The 17,461-nt window shown below is 40.3% G+C and overlaps 1 protein-coding gene across 1 annotated transcript in view; it reads right to left on the reverse strand.

Moving 5' to 3' along the window:
* The window catches only part of NRXN1 (neurexin 1), a 1,261,405-nt gene that overhangs the window by 478,368 nt on the left and 765,576 nt on the right, over positions 1-17,461 (reverse strand). The window lies entirely within an intron of this gene.

Here is a 17,461-nt window from a genome sequence, read left to right on the forward strand (position 1 = left end):
AAGAGACAGAAAGTAAGAAATCACTCCCAAGAGGGGATAGCCGCATCGCAATCCCTTCTCCTCCATTCTCCTCTCAGGATCATGGACATGCACGCACACACACCTGGCGTGAGTTTTAAGGTGCTGGATCCGCAACTCAAACTTCAGTGGACTACGTGGGAGTACAACAACTTAACCATTACACCATCTGCTGGTCCCAAGGGATTCAGCTCCCTTAATCACGAGGCTATAGGACTGGCCCTGTACTATTTTTAACCTTTGTAAATTATGTTTATAGCATTTTACAAACATCTAGTTTTTTCCTTACCCAGAAGACAAAGATTGTTTATTTTTTCCCATTTAAGAGAAGTCATCCACGCAGCAATTGGGATACTGTGGGCATAAATTTTATGTTCTTTGATCCATAAAACAAATATTAATTAATCTGTTTTTGTTGTGGTGGTTGTTATAGGGTATGTGCACTCACCAGAGAGAGACACAGAGAAAAGAAAAGTGAGAAATTACTCTTCAGGTTGGCCACCCAGTAACTCATTCTCCTCCAGTCTGCTCTCAGGATTTTGGGCACTCATGCATATGCACTGCGCAGGATTCTCAAGTCACCAGATCCAGGATTAGAACCATGCAGTCAGTCATGTGGGATCCAGTGCCTGAACTTCCACACTGCATGCTGGCCCCTTAATTAACCTACTAAGACACTAAGGAATGAATCTCTAATGGTGGAATCACAAGCAACTGGAGACATATTTAGGTATTGCAGCTCAAAAATCCTATCCTGCTGACTAGAGCTAGTTTAAAGTTAGTTCTGACAGACAGCACAAACGTTATTGCTTCCATGTAAGTAGAGGAAGGCTTCTAGGAATCTTCCTATAAACATTTTAGTATTTATGAATATTTATTGTTGGGCACTAAGACACATAAAACACACTTGCCGTCCTTGGGGGGATTTAATCTCGGGAAATACAGAATGCTGTTTTGAAAATGTAGGGGGTGTTTTTATACACACAGAATTTGGATGTACCTCAGCATAATCGCTAAACTCACTGATGACACTTGGAAGCATATGCCTTCACCTCGTAGGAGAGGCTGCTGCTTCAGGGAAATGCTGCCCATCTTGCCAGCGATCACTGCCAGGCATCTACAGTAAGCAAAAGGCATTTTCAAAGTGAATTCTCTTTGTAAATTTCTTTGTCATCTCTGTGAAGTATCAAATGCTTTACTTATTAAGTTTTTTTTGACAGACGATCTTAATTTTCCAAGTGCTCTTCAATAATTCCATCCAAGTAATTGGGTGCTTTAATTATATATAGCTTCTTGTCACTGTTCATCTAAAAAACATTACAGCATTAGTTAAATAAAGATGTATTAAGCTTGAGTGTTTTTCTGAGTTGTGTACATGTGCATTCTTTTTTGAGTTATTTCAAAAATGATCAAAAGCAATGAGTTCATCCCTGAAACTGGAGCTCTCATTTCTTTTCCAAAAGAACCTTAATAAGCACCAAGAAAATCAAACCGTAACACCACAAAAGGTATTAAAGCCAATCAATAATCCTGACCATTTTACCAGACAATCTCTACTTCCAGTTTGTTTTATTGAAATAGCCATCAATCCCTTTTATCTTTTCCTACAAGCCCAGCATGTCCACAGAGACTGGGACCTTACAGTATTTCCTTTCCAGAATCCCTGCAGAATCATTAGGTCAACTCTTCTTGGTATTTTAAGAACAGTCCAAAAATAGCCTGTACTCCCCTCTGTGGGTGGCAGAATCAGCACTGGGCTCTGGAAACCAGTATGCTGGGTTAAAGTCCCAGCAGCTCCTCCTCTTATAAACATGTGACTAAGTTAGGCCAATTAAAATGAGTAAGCCACTTTGTTTTCCCACCCGCAAAATGTGGCAACGTGTACTTATGACTAATTGACAAGCTTCTTGTGAATATTGCTTGAGTTTCAACATGAGAAATGACTTTGTAAATGTGAAGAAATCTACAGATATAAAAATGGAAATGTAACCTCACATTTCCCTGACTACCAAAGGACACTTGTCAGTCTACGACAGAAATTTGTAATGACGAAGGATGTGTGCCCATCCAGCCTGAGAAGTGATACAGACACAGTCTCTAGGGTGTCAGAAAAGCAGCTGGAGGCTTAAAAAAAGGGGGAGGGGGTTATTTTTCCCTTCTATAGTTTCTTCAGGACACTGTAAGGCCTCCCAGAGGTGTCTGAAAGAACACAAGGCATGCAGGGTAAGTTTGAAGGACAAGATAGCAGTGAATTTGAAAGTGTCCTTCAGGCAGAGTGAGATGATATTCCTCCCCAAGCAGCAGGCACTTGATAAGCACTTGTTGACTGACTGGCTTCTTCATTCTTGGCACTCACTGGAAGAGTGATTTGCCAACAGAGAGTATGCAAACACCCACATTTTGGTAATAACCTAAATATCTGCATATTGTGACTGAGAAGGCTGAATGAGTAAAATTTTGTAAAAAAGGAAGTCAGCTCCTTGCATGTTTTGCCTTTACCATTCTCTTTGCAGGTGTAGGACCTTCAACAGTAAGGCTATCAGGGCATCTGCAAGGGAAGGAAGGAGACCTGCACTGCTTTTGGGGAGCTTTCATCTCTGCCCATATCACTCAAGAAGGTGCTCCTCTCTGGCAGCTCTCAGTCAACACCTAGAGAGCACACCCTTGAGTTTTCCAGCTGAACAAAAAATCAGATCTCCTCTATACTTTCTCTAAGGCCAGAGAAAAAATTTTGCTGTTTGATGGGTCTGATGGTTAAGTAAAATAGACACACACACACACACACACACACACACACACACACACAGTTCATTCAGTTCTCTGGAATAAAGACTGACTTTGTAATCACTGCATAGTTTTCTTAAAGAGACACAGTGAAAGTTGTGTTTTCTGCTCTTGCTATTAGTTCCTATAAAAATGCCTTCCAGTACACTTGCCCCCTTCATAAAGCTTTTTGATCTCTGGGAGCTCTGTTTCCTGAATAGCAGGTGCTCCATGTGAAGAGTTCCCAGATTCTTCCAAATAGTACAGAATGTATGACTTCATGAGGTAGGACCTACACTCCTATGCTGGCCCCAGAGGAGCCAGATAACGCCTTCTCCAAGAACACGCTTCTCCATGATCTGATACTTAGAAACCATTATTTGAAGATATTTAGAAGAAAATTCAAGCTACGTGGTTTCATAGATTAAATTTATTGATAGCACTTACATACCACAATAAGTAAACCTTGGTAGAAGGGCATTAAAATCTGTAGCTTTAATCATATTAGCTTCCTGTCCTACACTCATTGTTCTCTGAGTGACTGATTTTAAGGACTCCTAAGTGCTGGTATCACCTCCAAGACTTTCTTCACACTTTGGGGAGTGGAAGGGAGGGGTTAGTTTGTAAAGCAACTCGATCTCAATGTATATATCAGCCCAGTGATCACATCGGTTATCACTAAAATAAATTTGCTTCAAACTAGAATGAAATTTTGCCTACTACACAGTCCTCAAAAGAGCCTCTTTTCAGTAAGAGAAGAAAAACACAAAAACTCAAGTATGGCTATTAAGTTCCTATTAAAATGTTCATTTATTTTAGATAATTGGCCAACTATGTTTTAAACTAGGTGATTAAAAGACCATTCCTGAGCATTTTTATTTGATTTATTATCTTAAAATGCTTAGGTTCTGTTTAAACCCTGAGCTCTTAGAATTTCACTATGGCATAAGCATGGAAGTGGCCAGAGTAAGTAAGTAAGCAAATAAATAAATAAATAAATTAGCAATTCTGGGCAGGAAACACTGTTTTTCTTACCAAACTCTTTCAGCTATAATACAGTCAGGTAAGGACAGCTTTGTGTTTGCTGACATTTTCAGAGCTGATTGGGCAAAAAAAGATGGAATCATTTTCCTAAGTCTCTCCTCATCCTCTCTGCCCTCTCCTCCTCTGCCCTATTTTAAGAAAGTCTAATCTAAATTCTAAAATAATTTTCTTAAAAAAAAAAAAAAAAAGAAAAGGCCAACACTAAGATTGAGCAATAGCCTTTACAGTCCATCTCTACGGCTGGTTTCCTGGTTTAACTCTCACGTAAACAGAGGCCACACTAATTGTTGGGCTTCTACATAATATCCTCTTGTTAATAGGATATATTATTCTTGTGTCATATTCTTTCAGGTGAATCAGATGCCTGGAAAGGACCTCAATTTGAATCCCTTGTCTTGTCCTAGGAATCAACTAAATCAATCGGGAATAATAAGAATGCAATCTGTTTTAAAAGACCCTAAGGCTAGTCTTCCTTACCACTAATCTCAGTCCATTCTGGTTTTTTTTCCAGACCAGAGAAGACCCAAGGTTAGAGCGAGGCCTATTTATCACATGAGGAGAAGCAGCAATTTATCGGGTCCTACGCTAGATATTTCCACCAAGTATCAAATCTTCACAACAACTCTAAAAGTTAGACATTACAGGCTCTGTTTTACTCTCAAGAAAATACATCACTCATAGAGATTTAGAAACTTGTTGAAGGCCAGTTAGTGGGTATGATGAAATCTGTAAGAATAATCCTTTCTTTCACAAAAGCATTCCCATATTCCTGTAGCGTTATTTCAGGTGGAGCATGTGCAATGCCAATGAATAGACTGAGGACCAGAGTGAGGCCCTCACACACGCACCCTGCCATCTGAGAGGCTGGAAGCTGCAGGGGAGGCCCAGATTTGGTTCCTGGGCCAATTCGGAGTAAGGTGGTGGTACCTGCAATCCTAGCTGACTGAAAGTCTGAGACAGATGGAGCATCACACACACACACTAAGACACTACCGAAAATATTTGTCTCTGTCTCTCTCCTTTTCTCTCTTTGTCTCTCCTTCTCTCTCATAAAATAATAACATAATAATAATAATAATAAACTGTAATAAAAATTCCAGAATAAAATTAAAGGAAAAAATCAGAAAAATATGTAGGTGACTCAAACATCAAAGCATTTAGCATTATGCTTTCTGACTATTGCTCTAATTAATAGTCTAATTTCAAAATTCACTAGAAATGAGTAACAGAAATGCTTAAATTCTTTAGGTAATCACACTATCTTACGCATACATAACCAACACAATTTTATTTTCAAAACTGTTTGCCTTCCTAATTAAGAAACCACAATGAAAATTTGGATACTCAAAGTAGTTTAGTAATTGTTGGTCTTTTTTGTATATCCTGACTTCAGAATTATACAATTTTATTTAACCATTTACAGAAGGATTCCTTTCGTCTCAAGAGAATATAATCACATAATCAGACTCATCACAACTGTTCCCTTTTACTTCTAAATCATGCCTGCACTTACAAATTAGTCTATTCTCACAGCAAATTATCAATTTGATGGGGAATGTATTTGCCAACTAGAATGAAAGTAGTTAATAAACATTAATAAACATCTTAAATCAATCACTCCTTTGCTCTTGATGTGGTGGTGGATGTTGAGATTAATAAATATTCAAAACATATAAAGTGATGAGGAAGGGAGGCACAGGGAAACCTCCCGATGCCCTGTGTAGTTAAGAAGCGCAATGCCTAGAAACAAATAGAAAGATAAGGATAAGACATTAAACCTTCAGAGAAATGATTTGTTGCAAATTAGACAAAGTAAATCCAGATAATCATCCTCAGTGGGTCTGTTATAGACTGTTGATGATAAAAGCTGGAGGAGAAAACAAAATGCTCGGTCGGGGTAAATTATGTTTATTGACAGCATAACGTGGGGATTAAGAGCATGAACTTTGTAGAGCAAGCGAGACACTTTAAATGCAGGCTCCACAACATCAGTTTTGGAAACTTCACTATTTCTTACCTTACTGTCCCTCAATGTTCTAATGTTTAAAATAGGACATTTATAGCACCTGCGAGGTAGAATTGTGAGGATTAATCAAGCTGAAATTTTGTTGAGTTTAGAACAGTACTTGGCATACAGTAAACACTAATTGTTTAGTATACACTACCATTCATAGCCCTAGTTGTTTTTGCACTCATTTATTTTACTAGGAAGAATTATGAGAGTATAGTACCCTATAATATTTAAGACATTTTCTTTCTTTCTTTCTTTTTGGAGAGGTTTCTGTTATAGGGTGCGTGCGCTCGCCAGACAGACAGACAGACAGAGAGAGACAGAGAGACAGAAAGTGAGAACTCACCCTCCAGGGGGGATGGCCACGCCACAATCCCTTCTCCTCCATTCTCCTCTCAGGATTTTGGGCATGCACGCACATGCGCCCGGTGTGAGTTTAAGCCACCAGGTCCGGGACTCAAATCACGGTCGACTACGTGGGAGTCCAGCGACATAGCCGTTATGCTAACTGCTGGTCCCAAGACATTTTCTTATGATAAGCTGAGATCTTAATTTAAGTCTTAAAGATAATTAAATTTTTATTTTATTTTATTAGAAAGAAAAAGAAAATTCTTATATTTTAAAATATTTCGTAAGGATCCTTGCTGGAGCAGTAGGTAGTGTGAAAGTCACAAAAAAATATTAATGAAGAAAAGTTTTAATACTGGAAAATATGAATAGATTGTTGTTAAGTATTTTTAGTCACTACAGAGGCATCCAGACATCAATACCTAAACATATGCGTGCGCACACACACACACACACACACACACACACACACACACACTTTCCAATAAAGATATTTATCATATACCCATCAGCAGCATTCTACTTTTAATTACAATATGATGTTATCCATGAATAGCATCAAAACCTCTGTATCTCACTTAGGACAAGTCCTCAGGAAAAGAGTTAGAGAAACCAAATATGTTATCTGCATATTTAACAGCATGTCCAATTAACCACTTTGCTGACAGAGATTAATTTATTATTCATCTTATTCTAGGGTATGTGAATACTTTGACAGTAGACATGAAAAATGACTCATACAGCACATTGCAATTTTGAAAATGTTAAGCTTGGACCTCAAAAAAAATGTAGCTAGAGTGTTGAGAAAGTTTATCTCAACTGTGAAATGATATAATCTAGAACATGATCACTTTTCAATGATTATGTAAACAGAAATGGTCCAATATGACAAGATTTGCAGAAATCAATATGAAATATAAAGGAAGTGAACTATTGAACAAGATTCTGAAAACCAAATAGGAAGTTCAATTTCTACATTCATCTTCCAGGCAAAAACTCCCAGATGTGTTTAAATTAGTCATGCTCCAGTATTATTTCTCTATACCATCTGTAACATAATTGATCACTGAAAATGATAACTATACATAAGATGACATAGATATAAACTGAAGCACCCATTAAATCAACCAAGACAAAATCTTGAAAAATGTGAAAGTAATGTTTACTGGGAAAACTATACTTTAAAACATGCTGCTGTGTGCCCAGAAAAAGCACCCGTCAAATAGTAGGAGAGTGGCAGGACACGGGCTCCCACGCTTGCCCTGAATGTATGTTACAGAACAGGATCGCGCTCACTCATGATGATGTGCTCTATACCTGGAACTACCCACTATTCAGGTAATTCCATCTGGATGTAAAGTTAGAGGTTTCAGAATTCAAAATTATCTGCTTTAAGAAGCACTGAAAATGTCACTTCTCTTTAATAGCTCACAAAGCTGTGGTCATTTAGAAGAATATGCCATGATGACCAGATAGTAACTAATGGCCAAGACAGGCTGAAGCATGTGAATAATTGTGCGTACTAATGTTAGTCCAGTGGCAACCCAGATGGATCAAAACAGCTGTGCAGAAGTGATGCCCAGCCAGTAAATGCCATTGCCTTGCACTTCACTGAACATCACAAAGCGCTCCTTCACCTTTTGCTTTAAAGTTTTGTTTCTTTCTATTTGATAATATTCAGAGATAAACCATACTTTCTCTCACCAATTTTAGTTATTTGAAATGAATCATTAAATATACACATGTACATATAAACTCCACAAGCTTTCTTTAAAAAAGTTATATCACTTAATTTAGTACATTTACTAAATGCATTAAATATGGATATTCATAGTCTAAAAGGGTCCTATATTCTGAATTTCACAACAAAAATGGCTACAAAAGTCACAGAAATGTCATGTAAAACCTAACATATGTGTATATACATATATAAATACATACATACATATGCGTATATATATACATATATATATATATACACACACACACACACACATATATATATATACACACACACACACACACACACACACACACACACACACCACATATCTTGAAAATACATTAAAGAGACACTTTTCTTTTTTAAAAAATATTTTTTGGAGAAGTTTTTGCTATAGGGCATGTGCACTCGTCAGAAAAACAGAGACAGGGAGATAAAAAGTGAGAAATCACCCCCTGGGGGGAATGGCCATGCCGCAATCCCTTCTCTTCCATTCTCCTCTCGAGATCTTGGGTATGCACGCACACACGCCTAGCATGAGTTTAAGTCACTGGGTCCGGGACTCAAACTTTGGTCAGCTACACGGGAGTCCGGGAGCCCAGTGACATAGCCATTACACTAACTGCTGGTCCTAAGAAACACTTTTCTATGCTGCTGCAGTTCCAACTCAGCTCACACAATCAATACAGCAGCCTCTTCTGATCTTCCTGTATGTGGTCAGTTAGAGGAATCATCCTCTTCCAGTCGTAAATTTTTTTAGTATAATTGTTATTATTTGAATGATAACATTTTTTGTCGCTGTGACATGTAGTCCTTCAAGTGGAATTTGAAAATGGTCCTCACCTCTCTAAGTCTGTTTCCCTGTTCTCAAAATGATGATGATAAGCCCTGCCAGGGTTATGATGATGATTAAATGAGATACTTTTCATGGAAGCACTGTGGAAATATATACTTAAAAGCTAGATGTTTTCACTTAGTTCTATCAAAAGCTTGAGGGAATATATTGTTAAATGATCAACATCAGAAAATCTTGCATTTTCTAAGAGACTAGAATATTTTTAAAGCTTTTAAAAAGTTTGGTATGGAGTGAAAGTCTAACCCTACATAGACAAGAAAAAGCTGGGCAAAAGACCAAGTGAAGGAAGCAAGTGGCCTAAGAGACCTTCCTAGGGACCTCAATTGAGAGGCCATTACTGAGCAAATGGACCCAAGCATGACTGTCACACCATAGCTCCTGTGCACGTAAGTAGGCAACTTCCTCAATAATGATGAAGACAACTAGATTTCTTAAGGGACCTATATTCTATCTTTGCAAAATATCCTGTTACAGTATATTTAGTACGATAAGACTCCAGGAAAAGATAACAAGGGCATGAAGATTTTAAGAGATCCTTACCATCAAAGGAAATCTTATATATATACATATATATATATATACACACACACACACACACATATATATATATACACACACACACACACACATATATATATATACACACACACACACACACATATATATATATACACACACACACACACACATATATATATATACACACACACACACACACATATATATATATACACACACACACACACACATATATATATATACACACACACACACACACACACACACCACATATCTTGAAAATACATTAAAGAGACACTTTTCTTTTTTAAAAAATATTTTTTGGAGAAGTTTTTGCTATAGGGCATGTGCACTCGTCAGAAAAACAGAGACAGGGAGATAAAAAGTGAGAAATCACCCCCTGGGGGGAATGGCCATGCCGCAATCCCTTCTCTTCCATTCTCCTCTCGAGATCTTGGGTATGCACGCACACACGCCTAGCATGAGTTTAAGTCACTGGGTCCGGGACTCAAACTTTGGTCAGCTACACGGGAGTCCAGTGACATAGCCATTACACTAACTGCTGGTCCTAAGAAACACTTTTCTATGCTGCTTCAGTTCCAACTCAGCTCACACAATCAATACAGCAGCCTCTTCTGATCTTCCTGTATGTGGTCAGTTAGAGGAATCATCCTCTTCCAGTCGTAAATTTTTTTAGTATAATTGTTATTATTTGAATGATAACATTTTTTGTCGCTGTGACATGTAGTCCTTCAAGTGGAATTTGAAAATGGTCCTCACCTCTCTAAGTCTGTTTCCCTGTTCTCAAAATGATGATGATAAGCCCTGCCAGGGTTATGATGATGATTAAATGAGATACTTTTCATGGAAGCACTGTGGAAATATATACTTAAAAGCTAGATGTTTTCACTTAGTTCTATCAAAAGCTTGAGGGAATATATTGTTAAATGATCAACATCAGAAAATCTTGCATTTTCTAAGAGACTAGAATATTTTTAAAGCTTTTAAAAAGTTTGGTATGGAGTGAAAGTCTAACCCTACATAGACAAGAAAAAGCTGGGCAAAAGACCAAGTGAAGGAAGCAAGTGGCCTAAGAGACCTTCCTAGGGACCTCAATTGAGAGGCCATTACTGAGCAAATGGACCCAAGCATGACTGTCACACCATAGCTCCTGTGCACGTAAGTAGGCAACTTCCTCAATAATGATGAAGACAACTAGATTTCTTAAGGGACCTATATTCTATCTTTGCAAAATATCCTGTTACAGTATATTTAGTACGATAAGACTCCAGGAAAAGATAACAAGGGCATGAAGATTTTAAGAGATCCTTACCATCAAAGGAAATCTTAAAACTGGAAATATTAGAGGTGTAATAATGTGATTTAAAAGAGAGAAGGAGAAAGAGACCAAGTATGTGAATTATAAAACAATATAAGAGTCATGCTCAGTATTAAGGTTGGGATTGTTAACATCTCAAAACACTAATGACACTTTTCATTAAAAAGAGGCACACCATGTTGTATACAGAAGTCATTCATGGCTGACCATGGTGATGGATAACAGGAGAACATGAATGGTTTTCTCTACATGAACTAAGTTCTGTTGTTCTATTCTCCTCTCAAACACCAAACCTTTACACCCAGTGAATCACCTACAGAGAACTCTTTGGTTATATAGTGTTCAAGTGAAAGTGTAAATGTATTTGTACTGTTGGCCACAACTACAGGAGCACAGGCTGCATGGACAATTATTCTACATGAGAAAGAAGATGATGAGTTAGAAGATAAGGGTTTTACATCCATTGATGCTACAAGTTTGCTGAAGAGTCTAGTTCACTTGACTATGTATATTTCTGTCATCATACCTACAATGTAGAGGAATTAGGACTAGTACTCTGGTCTCTTGATTTCAAGGTCTGTGATACCTACTACAAATGGCTACTCTTTGAAGTCTCTTTTAATTTTGTTTTCAAAAATTATTAGGGGTCTATTAATAGTCCAGGCACTTTTCAAACTCATGGTCTCATTTATTTATCACTGCACTATACTTACTGTATTCACTTTATAGATTGAGAAAACATCCTAAGCAATGATAAGTAGCTCAGTAAATTTATGTAATGGTAGTAAATGACAATGACCAAATTTCCCCATGTTTCTGAGAATTATCTTCACCAGACCAAGTTGACTTAATTATTTTTATACATCACTACAAATTTAAATAAATAAATCCTGTTTTAAAAGCATTTGTCGGGGACCAGCAGCTAGCGTAATGGCTGTCGCTGGACTCCCACGTAGTCGACTGCGGTTCGTGTCCCGGACCCGGTGGCTTAAAACTCACGCCGGGCGCATGTGCGTGCATGCCCAAGATCCCGAGAGGAGAATGGAGGAGAAGGGATTGCAGCGTGACCATCCCCTCTGGGGGGTGATTTCTCGCTTTCTGTCTCTCTGTCTTTCTCTGTCTGTCTGGCAAGCGCACGTGCCCTATAGCAAAAAAAAACTCTCCCAAAAAAAGAAAAAAAAAGCATTTGTCAAACAAGTCTTATTTCTTTTTTTTTCTTAAACCTTTTTTTTTTTTTTTTTGGAGAGTTTTTTTTTTTTTTTTGTATAGGTTGTGTGCACTCGCCAGACAGACAGAGAGAGACAGAGAGACAGAAAGCGAGAAATCACCCCCCAGGGGGGATGGCCATGCCACAATCCCTCCTCCTCCATTCTCCTCTGGGAATCTTGGGCACGCACGCACACACGCTTGGCATGAGTTTTAAGCTACCGGGTCTGGGACGCGAACCACAGTCAACTACATGGGAGTCCAGTGACATAGCCATTACGTTAACTGCTGGTCCCAAACCTTTTTTTCTATTAAGAATTATTTTATTTATCTTCATTTATTTATTTACTTATTTTAATTTTATCAAAGAGGGACAGAGCAAGCTAGCAAGAGAGAGAGGGGGAAAGTGAGAAAGCAAGCTGCCAGGCCCAGGATTTGAACTGCAGTCAGCCATGTGGGAGTCCAGAGCCCTTAACCACCACACCACTTGCCAACCCCAAAAGCCTTATTCCTATTTGAAAAAAAAAAAGCTAAAATAAATACATGCAGCAACTCGGTGGAAAGCAACTGTGTGAGGATCTCTTCTAGAACATTAATATTAAAGGACTATAAAAGTGATATAGATAAAATTCACTGTTATGTTTTATCAGATCATTTCATACTGAGTCTCAAATGACTGCTATGTATACATAATTTTATGGTTTTTCATTCATGCTTGGAGACTACCTGTTGTGTGTTTAAGGATTACTTCGTTCTAACAACAGCCATGATTTTTTTATGACATAAGTTGTAGGCTTCTTGATGGTTGTGCCATGGGTATTCTGGCCCCTCCTCCCTTGCCCCTACTCCATTGGTTCCATTATTCTCTGGTCCAATTGGCATCTAGTATATGAACAGAAAAATCCGCCCATGGTAAGCATTTATGATACATTTACTGAATGAATGAATGAATGAATGAATGGGTAACCTAAGGAATACTTTATTGAAGTTTAGGCCAACTAAAAATTATTCTAGAGTACAGAATTACTTATATCAAAATTGACTCAATGATTCTTCCAGAAATATTGCTTGGCCATCTTGTTCAGAACAGTATTCCCACGAAGAAAACTTTGCCCAAAAAGCCAAAGTAAGGAAGAGGTGTAGAGCTGCATTGTGTATTTCAGCAGACTATTCACAGCCAAAGTTCTAGTTCACACACATGAATTAATTACCAGAATAGCTAAGATTTTCTTTAAAGCAGACTATATTATGAAAGGTTTTGCTATTCTCTTGGTTGATGCCAAAAAGAACATAGGGATTACCCTATCGAACAGCAACCTCCTACCTCCTAGAAAAACAATGGAAACACAGATACCTTTTGAGCAGAATCAATGAAGTGCTCTGCAGGACACAGTGAGGTCCTGTCCGTCTTGGTTGCTATACGCAAATGCTAATACATGCTGAAAGCAAAACTCTGAGCCATGTTCCTTGTAATGGTTTCTACTCCAAGAGATCAACAATTAAACCACATGGAGGACCTTCTCATTTTGAGTGTAAGAACCTCTGAGCTTGTGGAATTGCCCTAGGCTATGGGTCACAGAGTCTTGATTTCAATTTCCCTTTGACTCTGATCAGAGATATGGCTCTATTTTTAAGCCCATCTATGATGTACCTTATTGTCCCTACAGGAAAATGATATTCAAACATCACCCCAACCTCACCATTCCTCCTAGAAGTTCGGTATGTTCACTGATAGTGTCTCAGGAAAAGAAACATTATAAATTCAAGATATAATTATTATCCTTATATAACGGCATTGGGCTAGTTCAATTACAAACCACACTTTAAAAATCTGTTAACATTTCCTTCTGGGATAGCCCTTTGCCCTTTAATAGTATAAGCTAATCACAGCAATATAATTTCCAGAGCTCATATTTGTGGGAGGACAATGGCTGGCACTGGTGTGCTCAGATCTATGATGGCTTTCTCTTTCCTTTATCTTCGAAATTATTGAGAGGCTCTAAGCTAATTTTCCAAAGTACGCGGAGGTGCTCAGGGAAGCGGGAGCTGAGATGGGACCCAGAGTATTGCACTGACATCATCCTGTGTTCAGCACACACGGCACACAGTGCATGGAAGCAGGACTGGCTCAACACACTGGTCTGTTCTGGGCTCCTGTTGGCTCTAAGGAGCATTTTAATTACAAGCAGTTTGCTTTTTATCATTTACAGTCTCATAGTTCTCCATTTACTTAACTAGGAAAAAATGATTTTTCTATGGACACAGTTTTACCATTTATGTTTTTAAGTTCATGCAAAATAAAGTGGGGCCCCACAGTGTTCTCAAAACCTGCCTCTCATATGCACTTTAAAAAAATCCTCATCATAATCTCTGCAACTGGGTCAGCTTGCACAAAGATGCTCGCTCAGGGTAGCCATGAGCGCTCTCTGCAACCTGCAAACCTTGTAAGTGACACCTCATAATAGTGCAAATGAAGCATGGCATGATGAGAAAATGAAGAGGAATGAACCTGGATAGTCAACCCAGCAGTTTTCAAAACATAGAAGGAGATTCAATTTTATCCCTTAAATATACCACATATGATTTTTCTTTTACACATTCGAATATATCCATGCATTCTCTATTATGAGAAAATGCCTTGTGATTCCCAGAAATTCTAATAGAACCATATAGTTACTTCATTTGTTTGTGTATACATATATATTTGCAATAGTCTCAAAATTTAAACTAAACCTCATTTTCACCTGTCTTGATTCCAACAAGGAATTTATCATATTGTCATTTACCTTTGTGCCTTCCCTTCACCCTCATCTGTTAGGCTCACTGATTCTTTCTTACTGGACCTTTGTCCCAGTAATTAGCTAAATATTCAGGGCAGGGCGCTTATTGACCTAACAAATTCAACATCGCCTCTTTCTTATTAGGTTTCTTTTAAGTCATCACCCTTCCTGCCTTGTTCTTAGGCCTTACTCCCAGCTCTCTCCCATTTCCAGCCCCCACTCTCAGGCTTATTTTTCACGCAAACATTCCCTGATTGTTCTGTATAGAGTTAATTCCCCTTTTCATGGGAGGGAAGAGACAAAGTATGAGAAAGTCACACTTGGCTTGCATTTGGCAGGGATTGGCTACCGATAGGTATGTTCACTCCTCCAATTAAAACAAAAAAGAAAAAGAAGAAGAAGAAGAAAGAGCAAGAGACACCCTCTTTTAAAAGAGTGAGTGTAAAAAGGGTGGGGAGAGTTTTACAATGTGTGACCGTACATTAGAACCTTCGCAGGAAAGAGAGGATTCTCTGACTTAAAAGAAATAACGCCAATCGCTGCTCACACACAATTTTTCCACTATCTTACTGTTCTTTTTTTCAGTGATAGATGTGCCTGGTTTTTCATTCACTTACAGTGATAATCATCCTGTTCTGGAGGAGAAAAAAAGGTTTGATAAGACCAGCAGACGGCGCCAGACTGGGGCAGGAGCTGCAGCTAAAGGGAAGGGAGTGAGGACTCTGCGGCAGGGCCCCTCGGTATTCTCTCCCTATCCCCACGCGCTCTCCCCATTCAGCACCCCCATCCCTCTGGAGAGAGCTGAGCCAGAGGTGAATATGTATATGGGATTATTAGCCAAGCAATTCCCACTGGTACAATTAGGCGCCCAACCCCCGGGGAAACCCCCATCTGGCTGACCGCACCTACCCACTCACTCAGTCTGCCCCTCCTGCGCCCTGGCTGGCCTCCCACCCACAGGACTCATACAGTCCTGCACAAGGTCTGGGCAGCAGTTGAGAACTGCACCAGGTGTAGAGAGCACCAGCTCTGAGACACTATGAGCCTGAGTGAGGGGTGAGGTGATCAGAAACTCCTCATCTACCTTGTTACCTGTAGCTAAGGAGCCTGGTTTGGGGCTGCCTCTCCATTCTAGCCCATCTTATCTGCAGAAAATTCTTGAGAGAGAAAATGCTTAGAGACATGGAACCAATCCCTAGGACCCACAGTGAAAGATTTCTCTATTCCATTTACACAGGGGTTGCAAGAGGGACTGGGTCTCAGTAAGGCTGTTTCAGTGTCTTATCTCCAACCAGAATAGTCCCTGGGTGGGAAGTCTGTCCCTGGGGAAGGGGCCTTCCCAGGAGCAACCATCAGTTGCTCAGCAGAATGTTATTACATAGCAAGAGGGAGGGGGCAAAGGATCAAAAGCCAAACCAAATCTGAAAGGTGATGGGGCCTGCAAGAAAAGGGTGGAAAAAAGGATATAAGAAGTGAGGCATATAAGAGGTGACCACAACTCTGCTTTCTAAAAGGAGTGGATTTTACAGTGGTGGAGTAGGAAGAAGGAGTGGAGAAAGTCACAAAAACAGTTAGATGTTCTATTTTTTGGCAACTCAGGAAGTATCCTGCCTCATGCTGTTGTTCACTCTGGGAGAAGAAACCTGCCAACCAAAGCCTTTTTCCACATTCCCTCATCTTCACAAAGGAGTCAGGGGTTAGCAGAATAGATTCCCCTCTCTGGAACTTCTCCTCCAAGCAGACCTCCTGGCTCAGTTCAGCCAGCATTAACTCACTTGCCCTCCCTGGAAAAATGGACAGCACCTAACACTAAGGAGGAGGAAGCAGGACCTCCCTGTCCCCAATACTCCCCTGATATGATCCTCAGGGAGATGGGACCCTGTAGCCAAGTCTCGCTTGTTCCATTTAGAAAATAACTCAGCCTAGTCACCAGGAAAACGAAATATATAGATGTATGGAGTGGGTGGAAGGGGGTGGTGTTCTGAGGTCCCCTCCAAGCCTGTTAGGGCTGGCCAGCGTTTGAGATGCTGCTTTGGTTACCTTCTTACCCCAATTAAGGGAAGAGGTGGGGGCAAAAGGGGTTGGCCTTCTGTTGAGTGAGTCCCGGGATGCTTCCCAGTCATTGCAATCTGGTGCACTTTGGAGGAATGTGCGGGCTGGATCTCTCCCTCCCCCGGCTGGCGAAGACGGGCAGGAGGTGGGGCAGCGCGCACAGCACAGACAAAAGGTTCTGCAGAGCCCTCCTCTCTCTGGCGCCCAGGTCCCTCGGTAGAGCGCGGCGCCCCATCCGGCCACTCAGTGACCTTCTGGCAAGTGACGCCCCCTTCCCTTGGGGCTCAGCTGCTGGGCCCGGACTGGTCCTTTAATAGGTGTCTATATCCTTCTTCCTGCACCTCGAGAATGAACGCCCCTCCCAGCCCTCACCACAAACACCCATGACACCTTCCCCCATCCCCTTTCTATTGTCTTCAAAGAGATAAGTGGTTCCCACCAAACACACCCAAATGCACCTCCCTTTTCTGGAGCTCCCATTTCTCCAAACCTTAGGGGCCCAGAGAGAGCAGGGTTGAAAGGGGGGGTGCAAGGGGGTAACCCGCCAGAACTTGGCATCGCAGACCCACCGTGTCCGCCTCGCAAGGATGCCGGTGACCTGTAGATTGCAATAGGCACTGAATGGTGCTTGCTGCTGCCATGGAAATGGTGGATGTGGTGCGCTCCCAAACTGGACGCCCCCCACGCCACTCCTAGGAGGCCGCTGAGGGTGAGCGGGACTATCCAGAGCAGGGCCAGGCGCCCCCCTGCGCCTCCGCCGCTGCGGCCGCCCCCGGGCAAGCCCAGCTCGGCGCCGCACCGG

The sequence above is a fragment of the Tupaia chinensis genome, unplaced genomic scaffold, assembly GCF_000334495.1.
Source record: "Tupaia chinensis unplaced genomic scaffold, TupChi_1.0 Scaffold000622_1, whole genome shotgun sequence".
NCBI classification, from domain to species: Eukaryota; Metazoa; Chordata; class Mammalia; order Scandentia; family Tupaiidae; genus Tupaia; species Tupaia belangeri.